Source organism: Gallinula chloropus, assembly GCF_964237585.1.
Source record: "Gallinula chloropus genome assembly, chromosome: 12".
Lineage (NCBI taxonomy): Eukaryota > Metazoa > Chordata > Aves > Gruiformes > Rallidae > Gallinula > Gallinula chloropus.
The window spans coordinates 5,309,555-5,323,142 of NC_140097.1; positions in this window are offsets into that span (position 1 = coordinate 5,309,555).

A 13,588-nucleotide genomic window follows, 5' to 3' on the forward strand; every position below is an offset into this window, starting at 1 on the left:
ATAATGTTAGTGAACAAGGTACTACAAAGCAGGCTATCCCCTTCTGTCACCATCATCTTATTCGCAACTTTATTTTACAGATCAAGAATGTTTTAATAAAAGGCAGCTCCAGGGCCTGATTTTCAGCTGCTGTAAATCAACCCAGCCACACTGATAGCACCAGGGTAGCCACGTTTAATGAAGAGACACCAACTTGCATCAGCTGAGGATCCAGTTCCTAATTCTGATACACGTTCCTGTACACAGAGCTAACTTGCTGCACTGCCAGGAATACAAGACCTCGATGGTCAAAAACATCCCTGGAAATGCCAGGGGTGGGAAGGCATGACCACATTGTCTGAACCAGATGTGTTCATCAGTCCAGGAAGAGGAGAGGAGAAGGGTCTGCCCTGTGCCCTGTTCAGTGGTGCTGGCTGTAGGGTCCCCACTGTCCCAGTCATGCTCAGCTCTTTTTTCCTTCATCCCACATTAAAATACATGCCTCCTCCTGGGTCTAGCTCACATAAATCAGCAAATCCAAAGGAGGAATATTCACACCAGCTTTGGATTCAGCCTCTGAATCCTAGATTAAAGTGCACCAAACTGTAGAAATTCAATTAATTGCAGTGTTTAAATTAGCAGTCTAGGTCTTCACTCCTAATCCACAGAAAGAGGCAGGCACAACCAGAAAGGGATGCAGCCCTTTTAAGACATGAGACACATCCTAAACGAGTGGTGCAAACTTCATGTCAGTGGCAGCAAAGGGAGTGTTGAGCAGCTGCATTGCATCTTGGGCCTGACATCCAAAAAAAGAAACCAAGCTAATTAGCAAACAAACTAATTCACTACAGGCAAATGGGAAATTCTGGGGAAGGCAGTGGAGGGCAGAAGGGGAAGAAAACATGATGAACTGAATAAAAGAAGCAAGTAATTGAGATGTGAACAGTTTGGGAAGACTGATCTTTACAAAGCCTACATGTGTGACCCTCTTATTCCCTCAATATTGCTGTAAGAAACAACAGCCCTTCCACAATGTCTGTGGGATATCCCGGTGCCGAAACTGGACCAGGAGCAGCCACGGTGCCAGGGGCCATGAGGCAGCAGCCCCGGAGTGATGTACACTCAGCAGCAGCTCCTGAGCAGAAAATTTGCAACCCTTATTAAAATGTTAGCACTTTATTTTGTGAATGGAGTGCTACTTTTATTGCATGCACAATTAGCCTTTCGTATTAGCAACTTCCTAGCAACTCTGTTTCTTAAAATAGGGACTTACAGTGCAAGCTTTTATCTTATATAATCCCTTAGAAAAAGATAGCTCAGACACCTTTTGGGGGTTTTAAACATCAAACCTTCAGCTTGAGACCTGTCTTTATCAAAAGAACTAGCAGCTCTATCTAGGGTTTATGTTCTTTAGAGGAATTCCAAATTGCCTGTTTTTTATAGACTACCTACATAACAACCTCCTACAGTATTTAAATTTTTGTAATTTTCTACTCCTAATGTGATCTTCACATTTAAATGCACACAGAGTATTTTACATTTATCTATTTAATATCATAGTTATGTCTTTCTTTAAATGCCTGTTATTCAACAACTTATTAATAGTGAACTGTGATTTTTTTTTAACAGAAGCCATTTAAATTTAGTAAGTTTATGGTGATTTCTTGTATCTTTTCAGCCACGAGAAAAGCCTTAATAGCCTGGAAGACTGTATTTATAAAACATGTTTGTCTATTTAACCTCAGATGTATCATCATTATGAGAGAAATAAAGCATTTTTCTCAACTTTTCACAGTTATTTCATTGCTATTCATTAATAAGTGTGATTCCTCTAAAACAGACATGCTGTTTATCACCAATCCTTAAGAACTGTTTTGGCATTAAAAATCAAGTTAGTTCCGCCCTCCCTGAATATTTCAGGAAGCCATCCCAAAGACAAAAGTCACAGGAGAGCTGTTACACTGCTATGATGTCCCAATTCTGCTAGATGTGACCCCTTCCACAGCAGTACAGAGCACCCCGATGCCTGGGCCATGCACATGGGGTGAGCAGGCTGAATGAGGCTCAAAGGAATGTCATATTGTTACTGACTTCATCTCCTGGGAAGGAAAAGATAAGAGAGGAGAGACCAGGTGTAATGTGATTTAGCATCATGCTCACCCCAGCAACTTTCTTACTCCTGCAGACACACATTTTGGTGCACAACTTGGCCATAATCCGGAGTGAAGCCTTTGCACGTGCTGTACTTAAAGAGCAGAAATGCTCACAGGGTGTCAAGGATGTCCTTTGCTCTGCTCTGCATGGGGCTTCTGGAGGCACAGGGCAGGGAAGTGTGTGTTTTACTGACAGGCTCTGAAATGTCGTTTGTGGTGACCCACACAGGATCATCAACAGTAGCTCCAATCAACTGTGTCACGGACTTCACCTACCTTGCTGACTCCAGATTATCTCCTAGATAGGAGGGAGCTGACACACTCACTTGTGACAGGTGCCTGAACATCATTACTCTGAAACAGGCTGAGCAGGAAGACATGAAGTGTTCCCCAAGGACAGGGACAACCCAGGTCCCTGCATTCCAACTGGGCTCACAACATCAAGTGATGTCAGAGAAAGGTCTGGTTGTAGAGATAGCCTTGAGTGCAGGGTGGGTCTTGAACCCCAAATATCTCACCCACCTCTTTGCGTTGTCCTCCTCTTGCAGGATCAGGGCTGTTTGCAGGTCATGCAGCTCCTGGTCTTCACAGGAGTCTTCACTTCAAGGAGTCCTTTTCCTCCTTTTTATTTATCCACCAAGCGTGCTTTGCAAGGGCTAATTTATATTTGAGCAGCAGCGTGTATGAAGGTCTACACAAGGCAGCTCAGCCACCAGAAAAGTTAATATGTGCTTTGCATTTGCTGTCCCTAATTACAGGCAGGCAGGAGTGAGGTGCAGCTCTGCCTGCCTCTGCATGAGCCACTTTGACTATTGCAAAGCTAATTAAATATGTCTCCTGTATATAAAATATATCATCTCCAGATAACAGCATACTGTTAAATTCTTCATCTTATTAAAAGCTTGCATTAATGCTTTTCCAACATAAATTTCAACTGTGGACAGGTACTATTTGAGGAGCCTGACAATAGGACTGACCTAGATTAGGCTGACAGTGCCAAAAGATATATCACCTCTAGCTGTCTGGAGGAGAAGAAGGATGAGGAATACATTCTCCATTATTGCCTAATGCTGATGTGCCGGCATTATCTCCAGAAACCCGGTGCTGCTCTGCCTCCTGCTCTCTGGGTACGGTAGGTGGCTACACCATGCTGAGGAATGGTAGTCTCTGCTTGCCTTCTCTGATTTCCCCACCTTGTAACTCAGCTGCAGGGAGATTTAATGGGGCATTGCATAATGATTTTAAAGGCATTGATGAGTTCCCCCTGTAGTTTATGAAATTATGGGAGAATTCAGATGATTCTATATGGTTGGGTCTGTGCAGGAAGTTCTCACAGGTGAGGTCAGGGCTGTTGTCTGTAGAGGAGCAGAAGGAAGTCTGTCCATAGCACCACTCAAGCCTTGGCAAATTAAATCTTCTCTAAGGTTGCCTGCATTCTTCTGCTAGCACTCAGCAAGCAAGGGGCAGTGATGACTGGTTTGGAAGCCACAGGGAGTAGGAAGCCACCACGTAGGAAACATTTTGTTCTGCTAGTATAAATGCGCAGAGCTGATCAGAGATCTTTTCAAGGCATCCTTGTACAAAAAGGAGACAGCAAGTGGGTTCATAAAAAGCCCTTTACTGTCATGCAACTTCTAATACAGAAGCCTGCCGAAGAGCGGCAATGTTTCTCACATGCTGAATATTCAAAAGATATGAAAATAGCTTTAAGAGTCTAAGAAAATAGAAATTCCAAATATTAATAGGAACTCTGCCATTGATTTTAGCACAGAGATTGCATTGACATTGTGAGATTGCTCAGTCTTAGACACTTGATTGACACAGTGATGGCTCATTCAAAGTGTATGCAAAGTCAGTGCAACTGTATTAGGCTTTTCTCTTGACTTCAGGTTTTTTAACTTTTTCCATTGACATCCCAAGGGCCACCGTATTGACAGAGTAATACTTCTGTGCTGGTGTATGAAAGACTTTCCTTTTTGGGAAGGGGGAAGGGAGGACTCTTCTACTGCTGTCCTCCTGGATGAAGAGCTCAAGATGCTGTAAATGAGGTCCAGTACTGTAAGAGAACTACATTCAGACATTCAGTCATGGACACAGTCTCTAGCCCTTGAAATTCTTTTTTGGACCAATTGGTGGGTTGCACACCCAAAAATCCACTGGGACCTCTCTCTACAAACCAGCAGCTCTGAGAATGACATGTTATTTGTATTCTGCTATTGAGGTAAGGAGAAGGACCAAGGTTGGAGCCACACCTCTTTAAAAGTGGTGTTTCCCAGAGCTGCCTCAAACCCTCTCAGCAGGGCAGTAGGAAGCCTACGTTGCCACCTCCCAAAAGAGGACAAAACTGCAGACAGAAGCAGCCTGTTCCACGGGGGGAAAAAATTACTCCACTGCCACTGCTTTTGCTATGCAACTGGGTGACAGACAAAGAAAAGAAAGAAAAACTAATGGAGGAAATGCCTCTCTAGGGGAAAAGTTATTCCCTAGGATAACTAGAACAATAAAGTAAAATGTACTGTACCTAGGGATTCTGTCGGATAAAAAGAAAATCCAGTGCCAAAGCAAAACTGAGGATTGAAAACACAATGAGCAAGAACTGGAACGGTCTCAGGATCATTTTCCTTGGCTATAACTCCCGTGGATTTAATACCAGACAAGAGCATGTCAGGGATCTATCAAAAATGTCCTATGGAAGCAGATGTTCCCACCTACTCAGATACATGGACAAGAGTTTCAGTTACCCTAAATCCCTCTCAGGCTCTTCTAAATATATACCCATCATATGCCCTTTAAAGTGTGAGAATGATACAAGATAGACTTCACGTGTATGAAAATCTTATCCTGAATTTTTACAGGAAAAAGCATAATTTACCATTAAACTTTTTCCCAGCACTTCCACTGGCTGTGGAAATTCACCTCCTCATTTTGGAAGGTACATAGAGAAATCTGTCTAACTCGAGGAAGAAAAATGAAAACTGACAATAAACCATCATAATCTGCTTGATCAGCTGGAGCACTGAAATAAAATATGCTACCTCTTAAAAGAGCAGTCTGAGTTATCTTGATTTTACATAGAAATAAGTGACAACAACTTCTAGATAGCACCACTTCCTATCCACATATTCAAACTTAAAAGTTAAGGTTGAGTGAAAAAATATTGCTTCCTTGAAAGATAAATATATTATTTGTATTAGCTATAACAGGAGTATGTGCTATTGCATAAATATTTAAATTCAGATTTGGAAACTATATATTTGGAAGAAACCAAGGCCAATAAATATTGGATTACAAAATTCATATTTACAATTTCCTTCAAAAAAGCCCTTATGATCTCTGTTTCACTGAACTGGGGTGGCAATAATTTGTCTGTGTTGTACAAATGCTCCATTTGCACTCTGTTCTCCAAGCTAACATTTCCTATTTGCTTTTAGCTACCTGAAAAGTGAGAACATTTCCCAAAAACATTTCTGTTCAAATTTCCTAGATTAAATCACACGCTTCTAAACCTCACTCCATGACCAGGACATTTTCCCTGCAGCACTCCAACCCAGCTATCTGTGAGGGGTGAAAAGCAGTAGAGTGGCCCCAAGACATGCTAGTTTGGAATTGGTAAAGCAGAAATGTCACTCAGCAGGCAAATGACAAAGCTCATTGCCGAAAGACATCCCTGAAAGATGGATTTTAGCAAATTTAGTAGGAGGAAGAACCCATTGTACATAATTAGAGGAGGAGGCATTTCTTTTGGCCTGGTCTTTCTTATTAACCGAACTGGCTGGCCCTGTGTGGAGCCAGGAGTTGGACTCAACGATCCTTATGGGTCCCTTCCAACTCAGGAGATTCTATGATTCTATGGTAAATTTAGTGCCAGGGCAGCTCCCATAGGTCATTGTTACCTACAAAATTAGGCCTCCATAGCCTGGGGTCTCAGACGATCTGATGGGTGCTGTGTTAATTACCTGAGACCAGGTTCTTTCCTTCTTGTTTGGGCAAGCTGCTGTTGGTCTCTGATGATGCAGACTCTGAATCAGAAGATTTATAGCTATGTCAGGGCAGGGGCTGGGAGATAATAGGCCAGGACTAACAAAGAAAAGACTGAAAATTACCTTGGCAAGTGCCATGGTATGGAAAGTTTAAAGTGTGCAAAGAATGTTTTATGAAGTTTAGAAAGAATATAGACGTCAGTCACATAAATTAATTTGGGCTTAATTGGGGCTAATAGTTAAACAGTAAAGGAAGAAAATAATCTGGTCTTCTTATCCTGCAGACCTATATCCACTGTTTTTCAGACTAAGATCCCAGAGGGGTGAAATATCACACAACTGAACTTGTAGAGTCCTGTCCCTTTGCACTGGACCCCCATGTGAGTTCATGGGGAGACCCGGCGCCTCCACGTAGGCACCTCATAGGAGGAGAGGAATGCTAAAATCCACCCCAGCACAGATGATGGTACAAACTGCACATCCCTCTGAATTTCAGAAGATGATTGCCAGTTTTAGTTGCTCCTTTTGGGTGGCTGCCCAAGAGAATTGATTGCCAGAGAGCAAAGGCTTGGGCTCACCGTGAATCAGGAGCTAATAAAACGTCCCAAGGGACAAGTGAAGGCACGCCAATTGTTTTTGAAAGTGTAGGCTTTTAAACATGACATGACTACAAAAAAAGAAGAAAGAGACTTATTCATAACGAGTACAATAAAAATATGAGATTTTTTTCAGGGGGGAAGAGAAAAGATGGATTTTTTTCAAAATTGCACTAGAAAATGATCTCATTTCTGAGGACCTATAGTGCTGAGACAAATAGATCACACTTTTTTCTTACTTCCACCTTTTGGGAAAACCTGGTTATCTTTTATATTCTAGTTGACTGTTGTGACAATGTAGTATAACTCTCACCCATTAATGGACCATCAGTGACTGCACCAAAAGAACACCCCATACAGTTAATGCCTTGGTCCAAAAGGAAACATATACGACAAAGAAGTTTGAAGCAGCCTTGGGATAAATTCAGCTTTCATTACCTTAAGCTACTTCAGCACTCTTTCCAGCAACCTGACTTCAGCACTGACAACCCCCTGCATTCACACAAAGCTTTGGCATGTCTATAAAATCAACTTTGATGACACACTTGGCTCTCTGAGATGGAGCAGGCTGACCACTGGGTTTCCAAAGCCTCCCCTTTTCAGGATGTTTAACACTTGTTCATGAATACTTAGTTTAAAGGGTAATTTGCTGCCACTACTTGTGTGGACAGAACTTTTAATAAATAATGCATACTGTGTAGTGAGGACAAGAAAGGCCAAGGTAAAAAATGTAAAACATTTTAATAGGATGTCTTGAAAGCTTCCCATCACCTTCTCTAAATACTTCACAAATGATCTCTTAGCTTGGGGAGATTTTTTTTCTTTGAAACTATTTCATAATGTACTAGTAATACGCTGCTAATTGTGGAAGTAGTGAAGTTGAGATGTGCTATTCCAGCTGTTCTCACTGAGTAAACGTGTTTATGTAACACATCAAAATCTTCCATGGGGTGTAAGTGATCCACATAGAGTGTCTACTCCAGGTCTGCTCCACCTGGGACAACTTCAGCCTCTCAGCACAAAGGCAGATTCCAGTTTTCAGGGGTGGAATACAGAATAATGAAGTGAAATAATAGCATTAACCAATACCTAATTAACACACAAACTATTAAATTTCTAGCTCTACCGTTAGGTTACTATTAAAGTATATTTAGTTGGCCTGTGTAAAACCGCATTATGGCAGCTTTTCATGGTCAGGCTATTCACAGGCCATTTGCCATTTTAATTTCTCTTCTCTCTTTAATGTCCTAGACTTAACTTCATGAAGGTCTAGAGCACGTTAGTGCAGAAGATTGACGATTACAGCCTAATAGTTTTGTGGGACCAGCACAGTTCATCCACTACCCTGTGCACTGAGCAGAGGAGATGGAGCAGCACGAGCGGATCCAGTGCCACAGTGGGCACCAAGGGGAAGCATCTCTGCTTGCAACCCTGGGTTTCAGAGCAGGCAGGTGCTGGGGCAAGGGTTGCAGCACACTGTGGATCAGTCCATCAGCATGTATTCCTTCTGATTAAGGTCTGAGTCATTCACAACTATTACATCTATACCAAGCCTGACTCTTGCACAGAGATATTATGGTCAGCAGTTGAGACCCCAGGCAGTCACAGTCCCCCATTCTTCCCTGCCAAGAGACCCCACAGCAACGGTCCATACACTGACTTCACTAAATCATTCAGGATACAGCCTAGCCCATAATATAAAGGACAGATGTGATTTAGTAAGGCTCTCAGTCTGGGCAGAGCAGAGCTGTCTGTGTTACCTCAAGCTAGAAAAGGATGAGTTTTCAACAGACCTCCTCAGGATATTTTAATTTGTGTAAGTGCATTCAAAGCATGAAAGCAGACGGACAATATGTGAATTATGAACTAATTGGGGGAAGATGGAAATGAGAAGGTAAATTTCATTTACATTATCTCCCTTTTTACGCTTGCTAAGGTCTAAGGTAGAGGCTTGGTCTCTTTCTGGTCCATAAAATATGGATTGCTATTTTCAAACTACATCAACACTGCTAATAGCCATTCCCATTAGTCAGCCGTATAATAGCATTATGATGCTATGAAATATTGACATGATAAAACAATGTAAGCCAGAGGTTACTGACAGTGCACACTCTGATATTGACAAATAAATGCAGATTTTTTAATGCACTCCTTATGCCATCTTTCTACCTGGCTGACAGTATATAAAAAACATTTTTCCGGATCCCACACTCACTGCTGCTCCTGCCAACTGATGGCAGAGGACCACTGAAATTAATGGGACCATTCTCACTGATGTTTTACAGAGTGGAAAAAGAATTTAGGAATTTGGCTAAAATGGGGCCAGTACTGAAAAATTTCCTATCTCGGGCCAGCATGGTGTGAGGGAGGCGAGATGGGGGTGGAGGTGCAAGAAACCAACCAAAGAGGTGCAAACTTGTTGGACAGTGACCAGCTTTTTGGAAATGTGAGCACAAGGAAATGATGGGAGGGGACAAAGTGATAGAGCTGGTCGCTCCAGCACCTCTTTCTTGCAGACACTTACCTTCTCTGGAATGGAGCTGCCCTTCACCAGCTGGCCCTAAAATAATTTTTCTGCAAAACAAATATCATACTGCACGTAAACAGATATCCAGCTACCCCAAGGGAGTATTCTACTGGGCACTTTTAAATATTAAAATCAGTTATATCACCTGTTCAATATCTACTTTTCCACCCTAAAACATACTTGGGGTATTTTTTATTTTGCTGGGTTTGCACAAATCTCATGTAACATTTGATGACACAGTACAAATGAGAGGGAGAAACCTATTTTTCCAGAAATAATAATTATTGGTCACCTACTAGAATGTATTCCAAAAACATTGAGAAATTTTCTCTCTGATGGAAATATCCTCTGTACCAGAGGCTCCCATTCCTTAGTGTTTTCTTTACCTCTTGTCTTTAATTATACCCATTTTCACTTCCTCTCTAACCAAAACATGTCCACAGAAAATTTCAGACATAGCTATTTACCAGTCACTCCAGTGATGCCTCCTCATCTATAGCTCTATGTCCAGTCAGAAACTGGGATTAAAGGCTCTTCCCAGGCAACGGTGCTTCCTTCACTGGTGCCTGCAGAGCAGCTGCAAGGTGCTGAGGTCCAGAGGCCATGTCCTGCAGATGGTTTTTCTTTGGTACCTCAGAGAAGCCTAGCACAGCTTGGTGTTTCTGAAGAATGTGCCTGCTGGGCTTACTCTACATCTCCCTAGGACTGAGCTCCCCTTCTCATTCCTCCAACCCATCTGTTCTAGCAATGACTAATTTGCACCACACGTAAAACACTAGCTCCCCCTTGTTTTCCTGGAAGAATCCTTATCCTGGGATACAAAACCTCCTTATCAGTCCCTGTAACCAGCTGTCCTTCCTTTGATAGCTTCTACTAGGTTTGCTACACAAATTCCCCACCCTGTATAAATCCCACTCTGTGGAAATGTGGTGACTTTACCACCGGGGTATATCCAGCCCACTCCTGAGATGACAGGATCCAAGGAAAGGTCCGTAACAAGCACTGGCTTTGATGCTGTCTTCCCACACGCTCTGTCGCCTCATGTCTGAGGCTGTATATACCGCAGGAGGGTACAACAAGGGCAGCCTGAGGAGAGCTTGTCTGGTGGGGGTCGTTCCAGGAAGACGCGTGTTTCTGGTCTCCATTATCTGCAGGAGTCAAACAGAGGACATGTCAGTGCGAGCTGATGGGTAGTGCTGAGCTAAGGGGAACACAGCTGTGTCAGAGCAAACACAGCTCCTGTGGGCCTTTAACAGCTTGTGCTTCACAGCCAAGGGCTGGGCCACACAAGAATTTTCACTGTAGGCCCTACCTGTGGACACAGACCACGCAAAGGAGCAGAGCAGCACTGGGTGAAGAACAGTGAGGGAAGGACGTGGGTCACTTCTCACCTCCGGAGTCCAAACACTGCTGGGACAATGACATCTCCTTTTGCTTCCTCCCAATGTGTGGCACATCCTCTTGCTTAAGATACAAAGCGTGGCTTTCGGTCACAGAGGCACGTGGATGCTCCAGACTGCTGTACAATCAGAGCAAGAGCAAAACAATAAAGGGAATGATAAAAAGAGGAAGGAGAAGCTTAAGTTGACAGTGCATGTGCTTACTCCCCTCCTATTGACAGTGTAGTTGTGATGTGGGTCCCATTGCTGTGCCTGCATTATGGGGTATCACTACCATCCCCACCTGCCAGACAGCACTCTGCCCCTAAACTGGAGAGGCAAAGTCCTAACAGTGCAGCAAGCCCATCAGTGGGGCTTGATGGGCGGCATCACAATGGGTGAATGACTCCCTCTGACAGGCACAAGTGCCTGTGAAGAATATGCTGCCTCCACCACTGCAAGGGCCACGGCCCCACATCCCAACATTTTCCATGGTCTTACTCAGGAGACAGCTCCCGAGGACAGGCACTCAAAACCAGACCCTCCCTTCAGAAGGGATTTTAGCACAGCAAAACCTTGCTCACACTAGGATATGGTGCTTGGAATATGCTCTCCTGAGTTAGCACTTTGCAGCACTGGCTCCTTACAGGAGCAACACTCAGTAGCCATGAAGTAGCAGAAAGCATTCCAAGGGGTGTGCTACTTTGCTGAGTTGAGGGTGGGGGGGTGAAGCTCAGGCACATAAAAAAGTAGTCTGAAGTAAGTTTTCAGCCACAGTAGATAAGAGAAGTGATATGCAAAGCAGTTGCTCGTCCTTACCTTAGTGTAGAAGCTGATTGCAACGCTCCAAATAAATTAGTTTAAACTGAGCACTGAATTCAGTTTAATTAGTTGCAAGGTATTGACACCACAGCAAGAGCCATCAGACAAAACTTCAGTGCTTGATCAAACATATGGCTTTATCTGTGTCCAATGCGAGGCTTTTGCTGCCTAAACCTGAAAACTTCTTATCGCTTAATGGCTTGGCTAGAAAGCAAGCTAATTTGGGATGGTAAGTGGATTGACTGACCAATTTGTGGTTTAAGACTAATCCACACGTGCTGTACTTCACAGTGCTCCTTGGTGAACTCCTCACCTTGTTCTGAAGCTTTCTGTATAAGCTATCTTCTGTGACAAGTGCAGGGAGATGCAGGGAAGAGTTAAAAGTGAATCTCCTGCCTCTTTGAACTGTTTTCTCAGTACTGCCTGTACACAGATACACTTTTGATGTGTTAACTAGAAAATCTGACTGAAAAAGAACAAAGCAGCTGTCACTGAAAGGAAGACACTGACGAAGAACCACACAGCCTTTTATTGAAGAACTGTCAAGATTGATCCTACAGCACTCAGTTTGTCTGTAGTATTTATCAAAGACCTAGATCAGATGAAGGAAATTAAAAAAAAAATTCTATCCACTGGACATTTATAAATGGTATCTGAAAATGCATTACATTTAAAGCACCTATGAGAATGGGTTTTTAACAGTTCAGGGACTGGAATATAAGCACATCAGCATTATTCACAATTCCCAGAAAATAATAATTTATCATTGCTGAGCAAACCCACTTAATTGCTTGCAAAGTTTTAAGTAGCAAACTCTATTAAAAACCGTTCTGTACTAATAAAGAAATGAACTCAGAAAGTTCAAACCCTCATGCCTTTAGAAGAGAAGCAAAGCATACAGCACATCCTTGTCCATGCTGGCATTCACGTTCGGCAGCACCATGAGAACTCAAAGCACAATCAGAGCACAAGGATGCCAGAACCTCCCCAAACATCTGGGTAGGATGCAGATGGCCACATGAGCAGAGAGATTAAGGCATTTGCCCAAGGTCACACAAGGAAGCCTTTGGATAGTCAAATCTGCAGCCCTGAGGGTTTCAGTCCGAGCCGCTAATTGAACATCCTTGCTGGCCTAGGGATGCTTAGCTGATGTGATGGTGTGAAGTAGGGTGATACATGTCTCACAGGACTGGCAATGATTGCCACTGAAGGGATATTAAAAGCCAAAAGCCTCTCTGGATTAGTATTGCAAGCCCTGGTCCAGCACTGAGCTCCTCAGGGGAACTAGCACTCTCTAGGGGGGTAGCACAGCAAAACCTGTGGTTACTGTGTGGTATCTCCTGGCAAATGCTGACAGCTTAATGATGAAGTCCCTGGAGGTATCTCAAACACAGAGCCAACAAGACAAGTTTTTCTCCATCAACCTCTCTTTAAAAGTAAGAAAAATACTGTCCTCTCTTCCAAAGAGGCAATTGCTGTAGCAAGAGCTCTCAAGTACTATGCAAGTGTTGATTAACATTCAAATTCTACTCACACACACACTCACTTTGGGAGGGGAGGGCAGGCTGGGCTTTGTGTCAGCAGTGGAAATGGAAGTTGCTCAAAGGAGATGTGGAATCATACATTAAAAAAATATGATTTGTACCATTGCCCTCTGTGGAAAAATACCAGTAAACTCTGCAAATTCTGCTGTGCTATTCTGCATCCTGGGTCATTTCAGGCACCGTTTCACATGGGCTACAGGTGTGGTTTCTGGCCTTTTTTTTTAGCCAAGGCTCACCTGAAGAAATCAGGAAGAAATTTGCACCTCACTGGGTCTAGTTCCTTACCCCCCACTTATACAGGTTAATACGTCCTAGCTGCTGAGACAGCCAACATTTCCACCCCTCCTTAAAACCACTGTCCCTTACTAGGATAGGGCATATGGCCAAGAAAGGCATCTATATGGTACATCAAAGAACTGTCCATAGGGGGTTCACGCACACTCTCTGCACTGGCAAGCAAGATGCTTGCTAATAAGGTAGTCAGGCCTTCATAATTAATTCATGTGCCTACCGACGAGTACAGCCCTGGTCTGCCTCTCCCATGAGAAACGGCCCTGGGAGACGTGGCTGTGGGTTAGGCAAAGCAGGGGTTAAGGAGTTGGATTGGG